Source organism: Anabrus simplex, chromosome 1 (genome assembly GCF_040414725.1).
Source record: "Anabrus simplex isolate iqAnaSimp1 chromosome 1, ASM4041472v1, whole genome shotgun sequence".
Lineage (NCBI taxonomy): Eukaryota > Metazoa > Arthropoda > Insecta > Orthoptera > Tettigoniidae > Anabrus > Anabrus simplex.
The window spans coordinates 761,667,849-761,684,936 of NC_090265.1; positions in this window are offsets into that span (position 1 = coordinate 761,667,849).

Below are 17,088 nucleotides of genomic sequence, written 5' to 3' on the forward strand. Positions count from 1 at the left end.
ATTACCCGACTATTCCATATTACCCGATTCTCCTCTATGTATAAATCCATTCGAGTGAATTTTTATGACTTCATTTTGCAAACATCACTGAAAATTGCGTTTAAACATAAGTAGGCCCTACGTTTTAATAAGGTAAATTTTTTGCTTTCACCTAATAAAATTTGTAAAAAAAAATACGGCCATAGAATTAATTGTGACATTCTTCTTTATTAAAGCGTAAAGTTTATGCTGTTTGGTAGATTTTAGACCTATTTATTATGTATTAAAAACGCTAAGATGTCAGTATGTTGTCTGCCGTGCCACACACGTCGTGTTCGCGTGTCCTGTCATAGGTTCGCCATCCCTGTTCTAGATTCTCTATGTCTCTCTGTACAGTCTTTCAGCGTGTACTTTATTTGCAGTGATAAAGATCCATTTTCTGACTGCATACTCATCTGGCCGGTGTACCAATACGCAAACCATCTTAACCTGCTCTTAGATATTTTTCTGTGGTGTGCCTAAATTTGAACATTAGTGCTTTAATGGCAAAAAGAGGTATAGAAATATGCGAGTAATAATTCAAAATTTAATCCGAGGTAACTTGCATGTAAGCATTCAATTTGTGACGGTGAATGCGGACACACAGAATATACGGTTGTTCTTTACGCACGGAATGCCTAAGATATAATGAATCAGAAACAGGAAGTGTTGGAGAGGGAATTCCAGTGCAGCTCCGCGTTAGCCAGCGGAACACTCTGCTACGGTATTTGTTTGGGTCTTTCCAACCCGGGTCCAGACAAGTGAAAGAGTTCATCAGTCATGCGAAAGAGCGCGAACTACTTGGAAAGGGAAAAACAAATTATTTCTCATTTGCGTTGCAGTGTGACGAAATTTGTGACAGATTGAGAAATGTAAAAGTTTGAAATATATATTTGATATTTGTAAATAAGTTTATTTATTTATTTATTTAAAATTTGGAACTTATCTTAATGATGCCCTCCATTGTCCCGTTGTTTCAACTCCAGCATACACTGAAAAATATAAATAATTACACGTATTGAATGTGACTTGATAGAATCTGATTATGTGCCTTTAAGAACGAAACATGCCATTCTTTGTTTAATGTGTTTTACAGGTATGCTATAGTACAATATTTACATGGAAAGTGTGTGTTCCACAGACTGAAGATCTTTAAACTTACATTTAACTCAGTGGATACTGAAAAGTGCGGCTTCCTTCTTAACAGATTGAGAAATGAAAATGACACTTTTGCTGGAAAAGGAAACTCTAGTTGATACAACACGAGTGGGAATCCCTTATCACTTCAGAGTTTGAAATATATGTACACTCAAAAACATTGAGATCAACATATTGTGTTAGATCTTGATCAAACGTCAATCCTTTATTACATTAGAACACGGATACTCTGTAATAGCTGCTATCTGTTGTTCAGTATAGTGTATAACGCAGTTTACTGGCAGGAACTGAATAGCATCCTCAGGTATCTCGAAGGTTCTATCTATTTAAATGTTAAAATAATAAACTAAATAAATCCCAATTTTCCTTGAAGGATCGAATACCCCTGTAAATTTGGTATACATGGATATGAAAATGATTGACTATGAAGTAGGATCATAATCAGTACTAAATCAAAATTTATATTGACGAAATAAAATTCAAATATTTTGAACTTTTTTCGGAATTTATTATTATCAAAACATAACTTTCCTTGCATGTAGATGCAAACTTTATATCGACACCGACAACAACTATTATATCTGTAGATTGTGTACCTTCGAGAAACGTATACAATGCCGTGAGGTCATTCTTTTTGTTTCAGTCATTCAGCTCATTCTTAGTGTCTCAGATATTTTTGATTCTTCATGAATAAGCAATACAATTGAATAATATATATTCCAATCTGAGAATATAATTTTTAAATGGAATTCGTCATGAAAGACGACAAAATTATCATTCAATTAATTTTTAAAATAATCGCTTATCCATATTCAGTTGTTCAAAACTTGTAACTTCCAGATTTCTATGGTGTCCATAACAACAACAACACAGAAATGTCACAAATTATCGATAAAGCACACAACCCTGACAAATTGACGATTAAGATAACACAGGCTAACACAACATTTGAGATTCACTCCCTGGATCGGCATTTCTTTTCCTGTTTATACAAACATATGAGACGTGGTGATTTCATATTAAGTTGATTTTCAACTGTCGGCCGATACTCTGCCATGGTAAAATAGCATATTCAGACTGACAGACCACCATTTCCTCCCACCGCAATTCCAACACCAACATCAGTATGTACGGGTGTTAACCTGAATAAGTAAAAGAAACCAAGACCATTCTCTAAACACAACTCACTACTGCTTCGAGAATTTTAAAGTTCACAGTTAATGTAAATGGTGCTCAGAAAACTTCTTTGTCGAGTGTTACTAATGCAGTGATGTTCCTGATCGCAGTTGGAGACGTGTTATGAACACAGCAAAACGACTGTGATTACCTCTCATTCATAAGAAGGGTTTTCTCTCGTCACACCAGTCTTTAAGTACATTTATCTCAGATATTTAATGCACCTAGGTGGCCAAAGTTCGTATGTATACATATTTTGTTATTCTAAATGTCTTTTCTATGCTCCCATCATAATGCTTGCAGTAACTTATCCTCCTCCACTCACAGGAACCAACCTGGTTTGCACCTGCAGCTTTATCAACGGACTTAATTTCTAACTTATTTATTATCTCCTCTTTCCGGACGCCCTCTGTCATTGTTGCCACCTGTTTGTTCCTGCTCCCATTATCGCTATTTTTACGTCCATTACTTCCAATATGTGAGATATCGTGAATCTACCCAGTGTTCACTCGCGTACAGCAAAGCTGGTCTGAAAACAGACCGATGTAAGGATAGTTTATTCCAGGAACTGGCGTCTTTCTTACAGAACTAGCGAATGTACCCGTGCTTCGCTACGGTATTCTACATTGTATTCGAATATCGAAGTAAATAGTGTGCATGCAGTAAATAAGATTGTTTTAAAATTGCATGTCTCTTAGCGTTATCCGAGAAAGAGCATGGGGAGGTCCCCGTACGTTGTTTCCAATGTAAAGTGTTTGTTATGGATTTGTGATATAACGGCAGGCTCACTTGCCTACTGCCATTCACAATCGAGTTGGGAAGTTTACATTATAATTGCAGGCCCCATTGCCTACTATGCGGAGAGAATCGATTTGGGGAGTTTTCGTTAAAATGGCAGCCCCCCTTTCCTACTTCCAGACAGATTACAGTTTTTATTATAATGGCAGGCAATTACCCTACTATCACTCGAAATTGAGTTGTGCAGTTATCATTATAATGCCAGGCCCATTTTCCTACTTCCAGCCAGCTTATTGCCAGTCACACCAAGTTGGTGAGTTTCCATCAAAATAGCAGGCCACTATGCCTAATGCCAGTCACATTTCAGATGAGGACATTTCTTTATAATGGCGGACACCCTTGCGTACTGCCAAACACAATCGGGTAGGGGAGTTTTTAACAAAACTGCATGCTCACTTGCCTTCTGCAAGTCAAATCGAGAAGTGAACTATTCATTACAATTGTAGACCTTCCTTACTAATGACATTACACAGGAGTTGGAGAAGGAACCCTTTCATACTGCCAGTCAAAGTCGGTGTGGGGAGTACTGATTACAATAGCAGACCCACCCTTTCTCGATCGCTACAAATCGACATAAGTGAATATATGTAGATCGACATACGAAAGTATATGCGTGTTTACAATATTGAATATTGAAGACCTTCATTTACAGATTAACTGCTACTAAACGTACGTCATATCGACAAAGGATTATACCATAAGACACGCCGGATTTAGTGGCCTAAATGGCTGGTCCTATGATATGTCATCTATTCTTGGGTCAGATTGAGTTAGAAGCGTGGAACAGGGTAACGTTCTTGTAAGATTATCTCACATTACATTACTTTTCGGATACATACATAGCATTTGGCTCATATATGGCTACTGGGTGGGCCAATTTTCGTGAAGAGTTTGATGATTCTATATTTCATATAAGTAATCGAAGGTATGAATTATGCATGTGAAAATTCCAAATTGACTTAACATCCATTAATAGAGAAAAATCAAACGTAAAAGGGATACAGATACGGCAAAAAGTCATAAGACCAAGGTTGTAGATCATTCCAAATTGAACGGAGATTGTGCAATCTGTTATGTGATAGGAATTTCCGAAGGTCTGCACCATCATTAAAATTGCCTGCATATTTCGATATTCTTCGGGAATAAAAAGTGAAAAATTTAATGATCTTGGATATTTTCCGTTCGTTACAGGCTAAAACGTATAATTTTGTCAAATTTCAATTATCTTCTTTTTCTTCTGGCAGATTATGCCGCAGTCTGGATTTTGGGCGAGGCGGGTAAAAATTAGGACTTTCAGGAAACTAAACCAAAAATTATGCAGATGGTCATTATTACCCCTTAAACGGAAAGCTGTACGAAAATTTCGCCAAAATAGTCAGTGTAGAGGCACACAGTCGTTACGATTTGATTTATATAGATAATGAATCTGCTCCATGTAAAACACCTTTTTGGCTATGTCCGCTGGACTTAACCTGCAAAACTGACCATTCATGCTAACTCCCTTATTAATCCTCCTGACGAAACAATGCACATGAAGAAAAGGTTTAGAGGTGGAATTCCATCACGTTTGGTCGATTTCCAGTCAGGTTGGTCTTGTTCTGTATATATTGTGGAAGAGTAAAATCACCATTTGTGTTCCCTATAAACCGCCAGTCCATTCCGGAACATGAAATGTTATTTACGTTTAAAACCTACCTTTGGACAGGTGGATGCTAAATATGAATTTTGGTTCGAATGTCTTCAGTAGTTTTCAAGTTGTAAGGAATACGCTTTACACGCACCCGCTGGGGACTTGTACAAAAAAACGGTGCGTTAATGATATCTCCCTTATTAATCCTCGTATCGAAATGATCCACATGAGAAAAAAAGGTTTAGAAATTAATTTCTACCAAGGCAGGTAGATTTAAATCAACGTTGGTTGTGTATATTTTGTGGAAATGCAAAATCACTGTTTCGGTTTCGTATAAACCCCCAGTCAGTTCAGGGATTTAGAAACAATATTTGCCCTAAAACCTATCAAGGACAGGTGTATTCTAAATATGAGTATTGGTGGAAATACATCCAGTAGTTTGAAGCACTCGCGTACATACGGCGTAATTAAGGAAGAAAATAATACAGTTAAGAAAGTTGAAAGTAATAGAAAATGGATTATAACTGAGGACAGCCGGATAACGACAAATATGTAAATACCAAGTTAATGTATTGGAAAATCAAATGCCCCTCAATAAATTATGCTAGTGTGAGTTATGGATATAATAAAGCGGTAACAGAGGAGAAATTTAGGTCCATTGATTCCTAGGTAAACAAAAAATAAGAATATGACTAATGGTGTTATTACTTAATCTATTCGAAGGCGGTTATAACATCCAACGATATTCCGCCAATATCCCGAAGATAGGCCGATTGAAGCCTCTCTTGCCTTCTACCCAAGGAACAACCACGAATTTAAAAGCATGATGAGGAAAATGGCAATACGTTACTTCCCTGCTGGCATGCAGTCAGAGACGTTGCCATGGTAACCTGTAGGTTCGTTGTCGGTCTGTCGGTCACTCAATGCAGAGCATGGTACCAGCAGAAAATTGTAAATTTCTCCGTCATGTAAAGAGTAAGGTAAATTATGAACATAACGAAAGTTGTTTATAATGAAGAGACGTTTCACGTACGGTAAACGAAGTTTACAGAAAATCAATAGTATAAGAGAAAATGGAGGAAAACCATTGTGGGTTTCCTATAAAACCCCGTCTATTCAAAGATTTTAAAATGATATGCATATTGAAACCTTCCCCGGGATGAGTATACTCTAAATATGAAGTTTAGTTGAGATCTATCGAGCCGTTTCGACGTGATGGTGGAAAAACCATTCTGGTTTTCCTACAAACCCCCGTGTATTCAAAGATTTTAAAATGATATGTATATCGAAACCTTTCCCGGGATGAGTATACTCTAAATATGAAATTTGGTTGACATTTATCCCGCCGTTTCGACGTGATGGTGGAAAAACCATTCTGGTTTTCCTATAAACCCCCATGTATTCAAAGATTTTAAAATGATATGCATATCGAATGCTTCCACGGGAGGAGTATACTCTAAATATGAAGTTTGGTTGAGATCTATCGAGCCGTTTCGACGTGATGGTGGAAAAGCCATTCTGGTTTTCCTATAAATCCCCCGTGTATTCAAAGATTTTAAAATGATATGCATATCGCAACCTTCCCCGGGATGAGTATACTCTAAATATGAAGTTTGGTTGAGATCTATCCAGCCGTTTCGACGTGATGGTGGAACAGACAAACAGACAAACAAACAGACACGAACAATTTTATGTATATAGATAGATGACGGATAAGCATGAGCACGTTGAAAAGTGCAGATTTCCACTTCGAGATTGATATCTCCTAAACGGTTTATGATATTAAGAAGGGTTTGCGCCATCAGACGCCTCATTATTCGCTCTACATGTTTGTTTCTAAACCATTTCCTCGTATCTCCCATATTAAGGGGGTAAATTGAGTTCAAATTCTGAATAGGGTGAAATTTGGGTACATTTTTAACATTTTACATTACATTTTGCCTACTTATGTATAAGCTAGAATCATGAAATTTGGTACACATATGTCCCTTAATCGTGCCAATGTGCGCACACAACGTGATGATCCTATCATTCTTATAAGTGTGTCAAACAATAAAATATACTTGTAAAAATCACCAAATTTACGAACAATCCAGAAATACGGCCAAATTTAACGTATAAGGGAGAGAGATACGACAAAATGTCACAGGACCAAAGTTGTAGATCACTCCGAATTGAAGGGACATTGTGTCATCCGTTTTGTGATACGACTTACCGTTTAGCCAAAAAATAGCTCAAAAGGAATGTCTGCGCAGTCATTAAAACTGCCTCCATATTTCGATATCTTTGGGGTTAAAAAGTGAAAAATTTGAACACATTGGAATTTTCCCGTCGGTTAGGGACCAAAAGCTATAATTTCACCAAATTTCAATTGTCTACCTCGTCTCGCAGGTTGTGCCGCCATCTTGATTTGGGGGGATGGGGGATAAAAATGAGGAAATTCCCGAAACTTTTTAAGCCCACGGAACCTATAGGTTATCGTTTTGGATATACTATACGACTGTGTTCTTATGCTGAGCCCAAAATTTGAGCCCCCCCAGCGTGCCCCCTTCAGGGAATTTTGAGAATTTCCGATTTTTCTAGGGATCCTGGGGTCATCAGTTTCCCTCGTACCAAGTTTCAAATTTCTGAGATTTCTGGAAGTGCCTCATTAATTCACGTCTTTTTTCATTTTTAAATATTTATATATACATCGCTCCAGCCCGACTTGCTTTTATATATATAGATGACGGATAAGCATGAGCACGTTGAAAATTGCAGACTTCCACTTCGAGATTCATATCTCCTGAACGGTTTATGATACTAAGAAACGGTTTGCGCCATCAGACGGCTCATTTATCGCTCTACATGTTTGTTTCTAAACCATTTCCTAGTATCTCCCATATTAAGGGGGTAAATTGAGTTCAAATTTTGAATAGGGTGAAATTTGGGTGCATTTTTAACATTTTACATTACATTTTGCCTACTTATGTATAAGCTAGAATCATGAAATTTGGTACACATATGTCCCTTAATCGTGCCAATGTGCGCACACAACGTGATGATCCTATCATTCTTATAAGTGTGTCAAACAATAAAATATACTTGTAAAAATCACCAAATTTACGAACAATCCAGAAATACGGCCAAATTTAACGTATAAGGGAGAGAGATACGACAAAATGTCACAGGACCAAAGTTGTAGATCACTCCGAATTGAAGGGACGTTGTGTCATCCGTTTTGTGATACGACTTACCGTTTAGCCAAAAAATAGCTCAAAAGGAATGTCTGCGCAGTCATTAAAACTGCCTCCATATTTCGATATCTTTGGGGTTAAAAAGTGAAAAATTTGAACACATTGGAATTTTCCCGTCGGTTAGGGACCAAAAGCTATAATTTCACCAAATTTCAATTGTCTACCTCGTCTCGCAGGTTGTGCCGCCATCTTGATTTGGGGGGATGGGGGATAAATATGAGGAAACTCCCGAAACTTTTTAAGCCCACGGAACCTATAGGTTATCGTTTTGGATATACTATACGACTGTGTTCTTATGCTGAGCCCACAATTTGAGCCCCCCCAGCGTGCCCCCTTCAGGGAATTTTGAGAATTTCCGATTTTTCTAGGGATCCTGGGGTCATCAGTTTCCCTCGTACCAAGTTTCAAATTTCTGAGATTTCTGGAAGTGCCTCATTAATTCACGTCTTTTTTCATTTTTAAATATTTATATATACATCGCTCCAGCCCGACTTGCTTTTATATATATAGATGACGGATAAGCATGAGCACGTTGAAAATTGCAGACTTCCACTTCGAGATTCATATCTCCTGAACGGTTTATGATACTAAGAAACGGTTTGCGCCATCAGACGGCTCATTTATCGCTCTACATGTTTGTTTCTAAACCATTTCCTAGTATCTCCCATATTAAGGGGGTAAATTGAGTTCAAATTTTGAATAGGGTGAAATTTGGGTGCATTTTTAACATTTTACATTACATTTTGCCTACTTATGTATAAGCTAGAATCATGAAATTTGGTACACATATGTCCCTTAATCGTGCCAATGTGCGCACACAACGTGATGATCCTATCATTCTTATAAGTGTGTCAAACAATAAAATATACTTGTAAAAATCACCAAATTTACGAACAATCCAGAAATACGGCCAAATTTAACGTATAAGGGAGAGAGATACGACAAAATGTCACAGGACCAAAGTTGTAGATCACTCCGAATTGAAGGGACGTTGTGTCATCCGTTTTGTGATACGACTTACCGTTTAGCCAAAAAATAGCTCAAAAGGAATGTCTGCGCAGTCATTAAAACTGCCTCCATATTTCGATATCTTTGGGGTTAAAAAGTGAAAAATTTGAACACATTGGAATTTTCCCGTCGGTTAGGGACCAAAAGCTATAATTTCACCAAATTTCAATTGTCTACCTCGTCTCGCAGGTTGTGCCGCCATCTTGATTTGGGGGGATGGGGGATAAATATGAGGAAATTCCCGAAACTTTTTAAGCCCACGGAACCTATAGGTTATCGTTTTGGATATACTATACGACTGTGTTCTTATGCTGAGCCCACAATTTGAGCCCCCCCAGCGTGCCCCCTTCAGGGAATTTTGAGAATTTCCGATTTTTCTAGGGATCCTGGGGTCATCAGTTTCCCTCGTACCAAGTTTCAAATTTCTGAGATTTCTGGAAGTGCCTCATTAATTCACGTCTTTTTTCATTTTTAAATATTTATATATACATCGCTCCAGCCCGACTTGCTTTTATATATATAGATGACGGATAAGCATGAGCACGTTGAAAATTGCAGACTTCCACTTCGAGATTCATATCTCCTGAACGGTTTATGATATTAAGAAACGGTTTGCGCCATCAGACGGCTCATTTATCGCTCTACATGTTTGTTTCTAAACCATTTCCTAGTATCTCCCATATTAAGGGGGTAAATTGAGTTCAAATTTTGAATAGGGTGAAATTTGGGTGCATTTTTAACATTTTACATTACATTTTGCCTACTTATGTATAAGCTAGAATCATGAAATTTGGTACACATATGTCCCTTAATCGTGCCAATGTGCGCACACAACGTGATGATCCTATCATTCTTATAAGTGTGTCAAACAATAAAATATACTTGTAAAAATCACCAAATTTACGAACAATCCAGAAATACGGCCAAATTTAACGTATAAGGGAGAGAGATACGACAAAATGTCACAGGACCAAAGTTGTAGATCACTCCGAATTGAAGGGACGTTGTGTCATCCGTTTTGTGATACGACTTACCGTTTAGCCAAAAAATAGCTCAAAAGGAATGTCTGCGCAGTCATTAAAACTGCCTCCATATTTCGATATCTTTGGGGTTAAAAAGTGAAAAATTTGAACACATTGGAATTTTCCCGTCGGTTAGGGACCAAAAGCTATAATTTCACCAAATTTCAATTGTCTACCTCGTCTCGCAGGTTGTGCCGCCATCTTGATTTGGGGGGATGGGGGATAAATATGAGGAAATTCCCGAAAATTTTTAAGCCCACGGAACCTATAGGTTATCGTTTTGGATATACTATACGACTGTGTTCTTATGCTGAGCCCAAAATTTGAGCCCCCCAGCGTGCCCCCTTCAGGGAATTTTGAGAATTTCCGATTTTTCTAGGGATCCTGGGGTCATCAGTTTCCCTCGTACCAAGTTTCAAATTTCTGAGATTTCTGGAAGTGCCTCATTAATTCACGTCTTTTTTCATTTTTAAATATTTATATATACATCGCTCCAGCCCGAATTGCTTTTATATATATAGATACGGTTTATCGCATAGCGAGCTCACTCTGTTAGCCTCACTGCACGTAGATTCAGCTTCTCTTAGGTGACCACCATCCTGGGAGAACACACATTCTAAATACTTGAAATGATCTATGTCTTCCAGTTTTGTAATCCAGTCAATCACAACTAATCTGCATTTAGAGCAGTTGTCCAGGTGGCAGACTCTTTATCTGTTGTTTACCTAATCTTTCCGTAAATAATTGCAACGAATTAGAAAAATTATCGTGCATCTCATTTCGTAAATTATTGCATTCATAGAAGTTTCTTCCTACACCATAAATGAATATTGCCCCAATCCACAAGGGATAGCTGCCCTAGAACAAGGGGTACCGTACGGTAACAGCATCAAATTATTATCTATTTTCGCACTATTTATCTTAGGATAAAATGAGCTTATATATATTTAACTTTGAATTTCCCCTATTGTAGCCCTACAGCTATCCCCGATCAGGAAAACTTTATTTTTTCTTTACACATACCGTACAAATGATGATTTACCATTACCAAAGAATTATTCGCCTACTAATACCAATTCACATCACCGCTTCGCGGACAGCTCGGTACAAACCACTTATTGGGACGGTTCGTTTCCTTTCTTCCAAGTCCTACCAGCACAAAATTTGCAACATTTTCGTAACCTACTGAAAATGGAATGTCATGTCCTTGTTACTTAATTCTGCTTCAGTACTTTATAAAACCGTGCTGATTTTATCTACACGCAGTTATTAAACGCTAACCAATGTGCTAATTTACAAATTACTATTCGGTTCCTCTGTTGGTACGATGTTGACATCTACAGCTGAAATCTTGATCATAACATAACGGTAGGCTACGCGCTACAATTGTCTGCTGGTGACTTTAGTTTTAAGGGGAAAAACAACTTGATCGTCAGCTCTTGCTACGATAGTCCCCCTGACCCACAAGTCTCGAACGTCATAAGGTAAAATATACATCCAAATTAAAACACACAATAATATTTAATATTGCTTGTTGAGCATTTCATAAGAACGCAGTATTATGAAATGGAAAAAGCATACAACTGCTTCGAATCATCAAGAGTGGTGCTCGTGGTGGTGGTTGTTTTGTTTTGAGAGGAAGAATGCCCCAGAAAAAATCGAGTTGCTTTTCTTTGGATCTTTCCCAGTACTCGAATCAAGTAATCCTGATGTGGGTCCCATACACTGGAACCACACTATAGTTGGGGTCTTGCCAGAGACTTACATGCCCTCCCCCTTTACATCCTTACTACAACCATGTGAAGAGAACTGTTATTCTTATAAGTCCCATTTATGTGATTACCCCAGTGAAGTTCTTTTCTTAAATTAAAACGCGTGGCAACGCGCCTTTTATCAGCACTGGGTTACGTGGTTCAAATCCCAGGCACTCCATGTGAGATGTTTTGGACAAAGCGGAGAGGGGACAGATTTTACTTCGGATACTCCCGTTTCCGTGTCATTCTTCATTCCAGCAACACACTCAAAAATCATTTAATTTCATCTGTCATTTATTAATCGTTGCCCCAGAGGAGTGTGAGTGTTTCGTGGAAGTCTATTCAGCTTCTGGGAATGACTCACTCCATAGTCAAATGTGTTCGTTGAATTCTGGAAACTCTTAATCTATATCTATACAGGATGTTAGGTGTATACGTGCAGATATTAAGCTAGTCGACAAAGAAAAAGACATCTCACAATATATGCTATGTACTTTTTATCTTGTCCTATTAGTTTGCCCATAACTGAGCCAAATATTTCAGGACTTAATGTGTTTTGAACGACCGTAGCAGGATATGCCGGTTACGTCATTCTGTCCACGCGTAGTGGAAGTACAGTAGCAGAGTCTAGGGCTTGTTGAACCTGTTTCTTATCGCAGGCCAACACATGTTGTTGTGCACTTCCCCTAAAGGCTTGGCAAGTAGGAGAGGATGACTCACGTGCCAAGCCACTTGCTGAACTCGAAAACTGGTCTAGGGTACTCTGTGTGAAATGTACACAGGATCCTTACAGTGACCTCGAAGATACGCACCAGCACATACGTGCGAATAAAGTATTGTGTAGTTGTGTGTGATTTATAAGACGTCAATGGCATTACTCAGTGATTCAAGCTGACAAAATGAAAGGAAATAGTTAATAAGTAAATGAAAAATGAGCGCAACATTTCTGTGCTGTTATTGCAACAGTCTACGATGAATTTCTGACAATAGACAATGCGAGTTGTCTATGCTTATTCATAAACTTTTCAGGTCAATGAAAGGACGGTGGACACCGAAAGAAAAGGCTGTAAGTATTCAGTCATATTGTTATTAATGAGACAGATTTCAAAAACCGTAGTTGCAACCATGCGTGAACATTGCTCGAAGGAAAAATAGCTACTGTGGATTTCTTTTGCTAGATGCTTTACGTCGCACCGACACAAATAGGTCTTATGGCGACGATGGGACAGGAAAGGGCTAGGAGTGGGAAGGAAGCGGCCGTGGCCTTAATTAAGGTACAGCCCCAGCATTTGCCTGGTATGAAAATGGGAAACCACGGAAAATCATCTTCAGGGCCGCCGACAGTGGGGTTGAAACCTGCTATCTCCCGAATACTGGATACTGGCCGCAGTTAAGCGACTGCGGCTATCGAGCTCGGTCTACTGTGGAATTGCCGCCGGGCATTTCTAATAGAAGGCTTATTCTTCTTTTTCCTAATCTGTTTACCTTCCAGGGTTGGTTTTCCCTCGGACTCAGCGAGGGATCCCACCTCTATCGCCTGAAAGGCAGTGTCCTGGAGCGTGAGACATTGGGTCGGGGATACAACTGGGGAGAATGACCAGTACCTCGCCCAGGCGGCCTCACCTTCTATGCTGAACACAGAGGTCTTGTGTAGGCCTTTCGGGGGAATGGGGAGATTGGAAGGGATAGACAAGGAAGAGGGAAGGAAGCGGCCGTGGCCTTAAGTTAGGTACCATCCCGGCATTTGCCTGGAGAAGTGCGAAACTACGGGAAACCACTTTTAGGATGGCTGAGGTGGGAATCGAACCACCTCTACTCAGTTCACCTCCCGAGGCTTAGTGGACCCCGTTCCAGCCCTCGTACCACTTTTCAAATTTCGTGGCGGAGCTGGGGATGGAACACGGGCCTCCAGGGGTTGGCAGCTAATCACACTAACCACTATACCACAGAGGTGGACAGAAGGCTAATTACTGGACAGTAAGTGCCGATAGATAATGTAACTGACCCGTTTAATTAAAACGTCCGTAATAATAATGTTACTACTACTACTACTACTACTACTACTACTACTACTAATATCTTTACTTTCCACTAACTAATTTTCACGGTTTTCGAAGTCGCTGAAGTGCCAGAATTTTGTAAAGCAGTACTTTTTTAAATGCAAGTAAATCCACAGACACGAGACTGGCGTATTTCAGCACCTTCAAATACCATCGAACTGAGCCGCCATCGAACCTGCCAAGGTGGGATCAGAAGACCAGCGCTCTATCGTCCGAGCTACGCAGACCGGCATTGGAGCTTAGAGTAAGTTGATCGTGCGGTTAGGGGCGCGCAGCTTTGAGCTTGTATTCTGGTGATAGTGGGTTCGAACTCCACTGCCGGTAGCCGGGAAGATGGTTTTCTGTAGCTTCCCATTTTCACATCAGGGAAATGCTGGAACTGTACCCTTATTAGACTTCGAACGCTTCCTTCCCACTTGTATCCCTTTTCTCTCCCATCGTCGCCGTAAGACCTATTTGTGTCGGTGCGACGTAAAACAATTTATAAGTACATGCTTCGGCAATTTCGGAGACATGTCTGCAATTATAATATTAATAATAATTCGGACCTGTTAAAAGTTCACTATTTTCTTTAGTGTTTTCTGACAGATTACGAGCTACGAAGTTTGAGTGGGGCGATTAACTTTTATTTTCATAATAGTCAGTAATAATAGACTAACACAGTTTTTATAATAATATTGTTAGTGGCTTTTCGACGGATGCAAGCTAATAGCACGGTCAACTCACCCAATAATAATAATAATAATAATAATAATAATAATAATAATAATAATAATAGTAAATCTTCACGTGCCAATGGAGACGCGCGGTGTCAGAATTTTGCCCACAGGTATTCTTTAAGGTGCCCGTAAATCTACCGATCAGAAGCGGTCGTATTTGAGCACCTTCAAATACCAGCGGACTGAGCCAGGATCGAGCCTGCAAAGTTCATGAAACCAGTGCTTGAACCGTCTGAGCCACTCAGCCTGGTAACGTTTATTTTGATACGTTGAATAGGCACTGCAAAATCAGCAGTAAGCTAGAAGGTTCTCATTTACATTTAAACATGTTCTCTTCGGTTGGAAACACGAAAGGAAGGTACGTTTAATTAATTTATGTTTATAACATGTCCCTTACTGGTATGAAGTAAAACGTTCGATGTGTTTTGACATTTCAATTCCGATACTACTCACTTTGAAATTCTATCCCATGCATTCTTTCGTTGACGTAATAAACTTTATTTACGTACACGTCAACACCGGTTGTTTCTGCGTACGGCGAGTTGGACTCCCAAAAGACCATGATATTGAAATCGCACTGTGGGAGAATATTCCACGTAAGCAGTTCGACAAAAGCATTAGATCTGTCACGTGCCGGTTGTCTGCTGTTCCTAGCGACCGGGGATGTGGCTGGACGGGTTCCCCACCCCTACATGAAACAGGTCTGTCTGACCTTGACCTGAATAACAGCTGTCAGAGATGCGAATTATCGTCCGTAGTAGTAGTATTTGAATAATGCCAGTGTATGAATACCACGAATACCATTATATGCTGCTAGTGTATCGTGTGGCAGAACAGAACACGGGTCGCCCTTCATGAATCTATCGGGAAAGGCTTCCGGCAATTTATATTTTGTTTCTTATTCCCTACGAGTTAAAACAGAGGACACTTTGCGTTTTTAAGGGCCGATGACATTAAGACAGCAATCATCATCATCATCATCATCATCATCATCATCGTCGTCGTCGTCGTCGTCGTCGTCGTCGTCGTCGTCGTCGTGGTCGTCGTCACGTATAAATATTCAATAAAATAATCGTTTTATATTCATCATTACTGAAATAGGAACTATAAGTTAACATTTAACTTAAGAAGATTGCCTAGAGTGTTTTGTTAATTTACAAAAGAAAGTTTAACATTTCTTTTAATGCAATCTGTATGTTTTTGTTTTCTAAACTGTTGCACTGTAATGTTTAACATAGGTACATTATGTTGTTCACAGGCGTTTTCGTGTACGTTCGTAAATCCGTACTTTTCTATTCGAGATAGTCTTGTTACCGTCCACCTGGAATTACGGAGCCCGTACTGTATGTTAGTTCAGTATTTTTCTACAACAGAGTGTTACGAATGCGACTGTAGTTTCCGCAACCACGCCACTCTTATGTCTGTGTCACTAATGTGCACTTTGTTCAGCTTGACTATGTGATTCTCGTTACATTCTTCTTCCTCTTCTTCTACTGCAGCCTTATGTCTTAACAGGTATACTGTATTCTACCGACATCATCTCAACACGCAGTAGCGTAATCTGCTGCGATTTACCGAGCTCGATAGCTGCAGTCGCTTAAGTCCGGCTCCGTGGCTAAATGGTTAGCGTGCTGGCCTTTGGTCACAGGGGTACCGTGTTCGATTCCCGGGAGGGTCGGAAATTTAACCTTAATTGGTTAAATTTGCTGGCACGGGAACTGGGTGTATATGCCATCTTCATCATCATTTCATCCTCATCACGACGCGCAGGTCGCCTACGGGAGTCAAATCAAAAGACCTGCATCTGGCGAGCCCAACTTGTCCTCGGACACTCCCGGCGCTAAAAGCCATTCGACATTTCATTTCAGTGTGGCCAGTATCCATTATTCGGGAGATAGTGGGTTCGAACCCCACTCTCGGCAGCCCAGAAGATGGTTTTCCGTGGTTTCCCATTCTCACATCAGACAAATGCTGGCGCTATACCTTAATTAAGGCCACGGCCGCTTCCTTCCCTGTCCTAGCCCGTTCAAGTCCCATCATCGCCATAAGGCCTATATGTGTAGGTGCGACGTAAAGCCAATAGCTGCTGCGATTTGTTATCAGCACCATCATAGTAAAATGTAATATAGTTGTGGCGGAATCTTCTTAGATATGTTCAACATCTGTGGATTGTGTATAATTTGATAACTCATCTGTACTCATGAAAGCGACCGTCGGCCTGGCGTTCAGGTTAATAGCTACATGTCTCTAACGTGTAACCTTGTTCATGTTTCTTATATTTGTTGATGTGTATGTTTGATGTTTATACACAATACGAGATTACAGCTGACTCATCCCCACGAGCTTGACCTGGTTCTCGTTTTACGCATAGTAATCTGTAGGTAACTACTGCGACCGATGCTAACTCACGTGACATACATTTCATCTTGTTTCCTCTTAAACCACGAATATTTTACTATTTTCTTCCACGTATTTCAGTTTTTAATGACCTAATAATAATAATAATAAT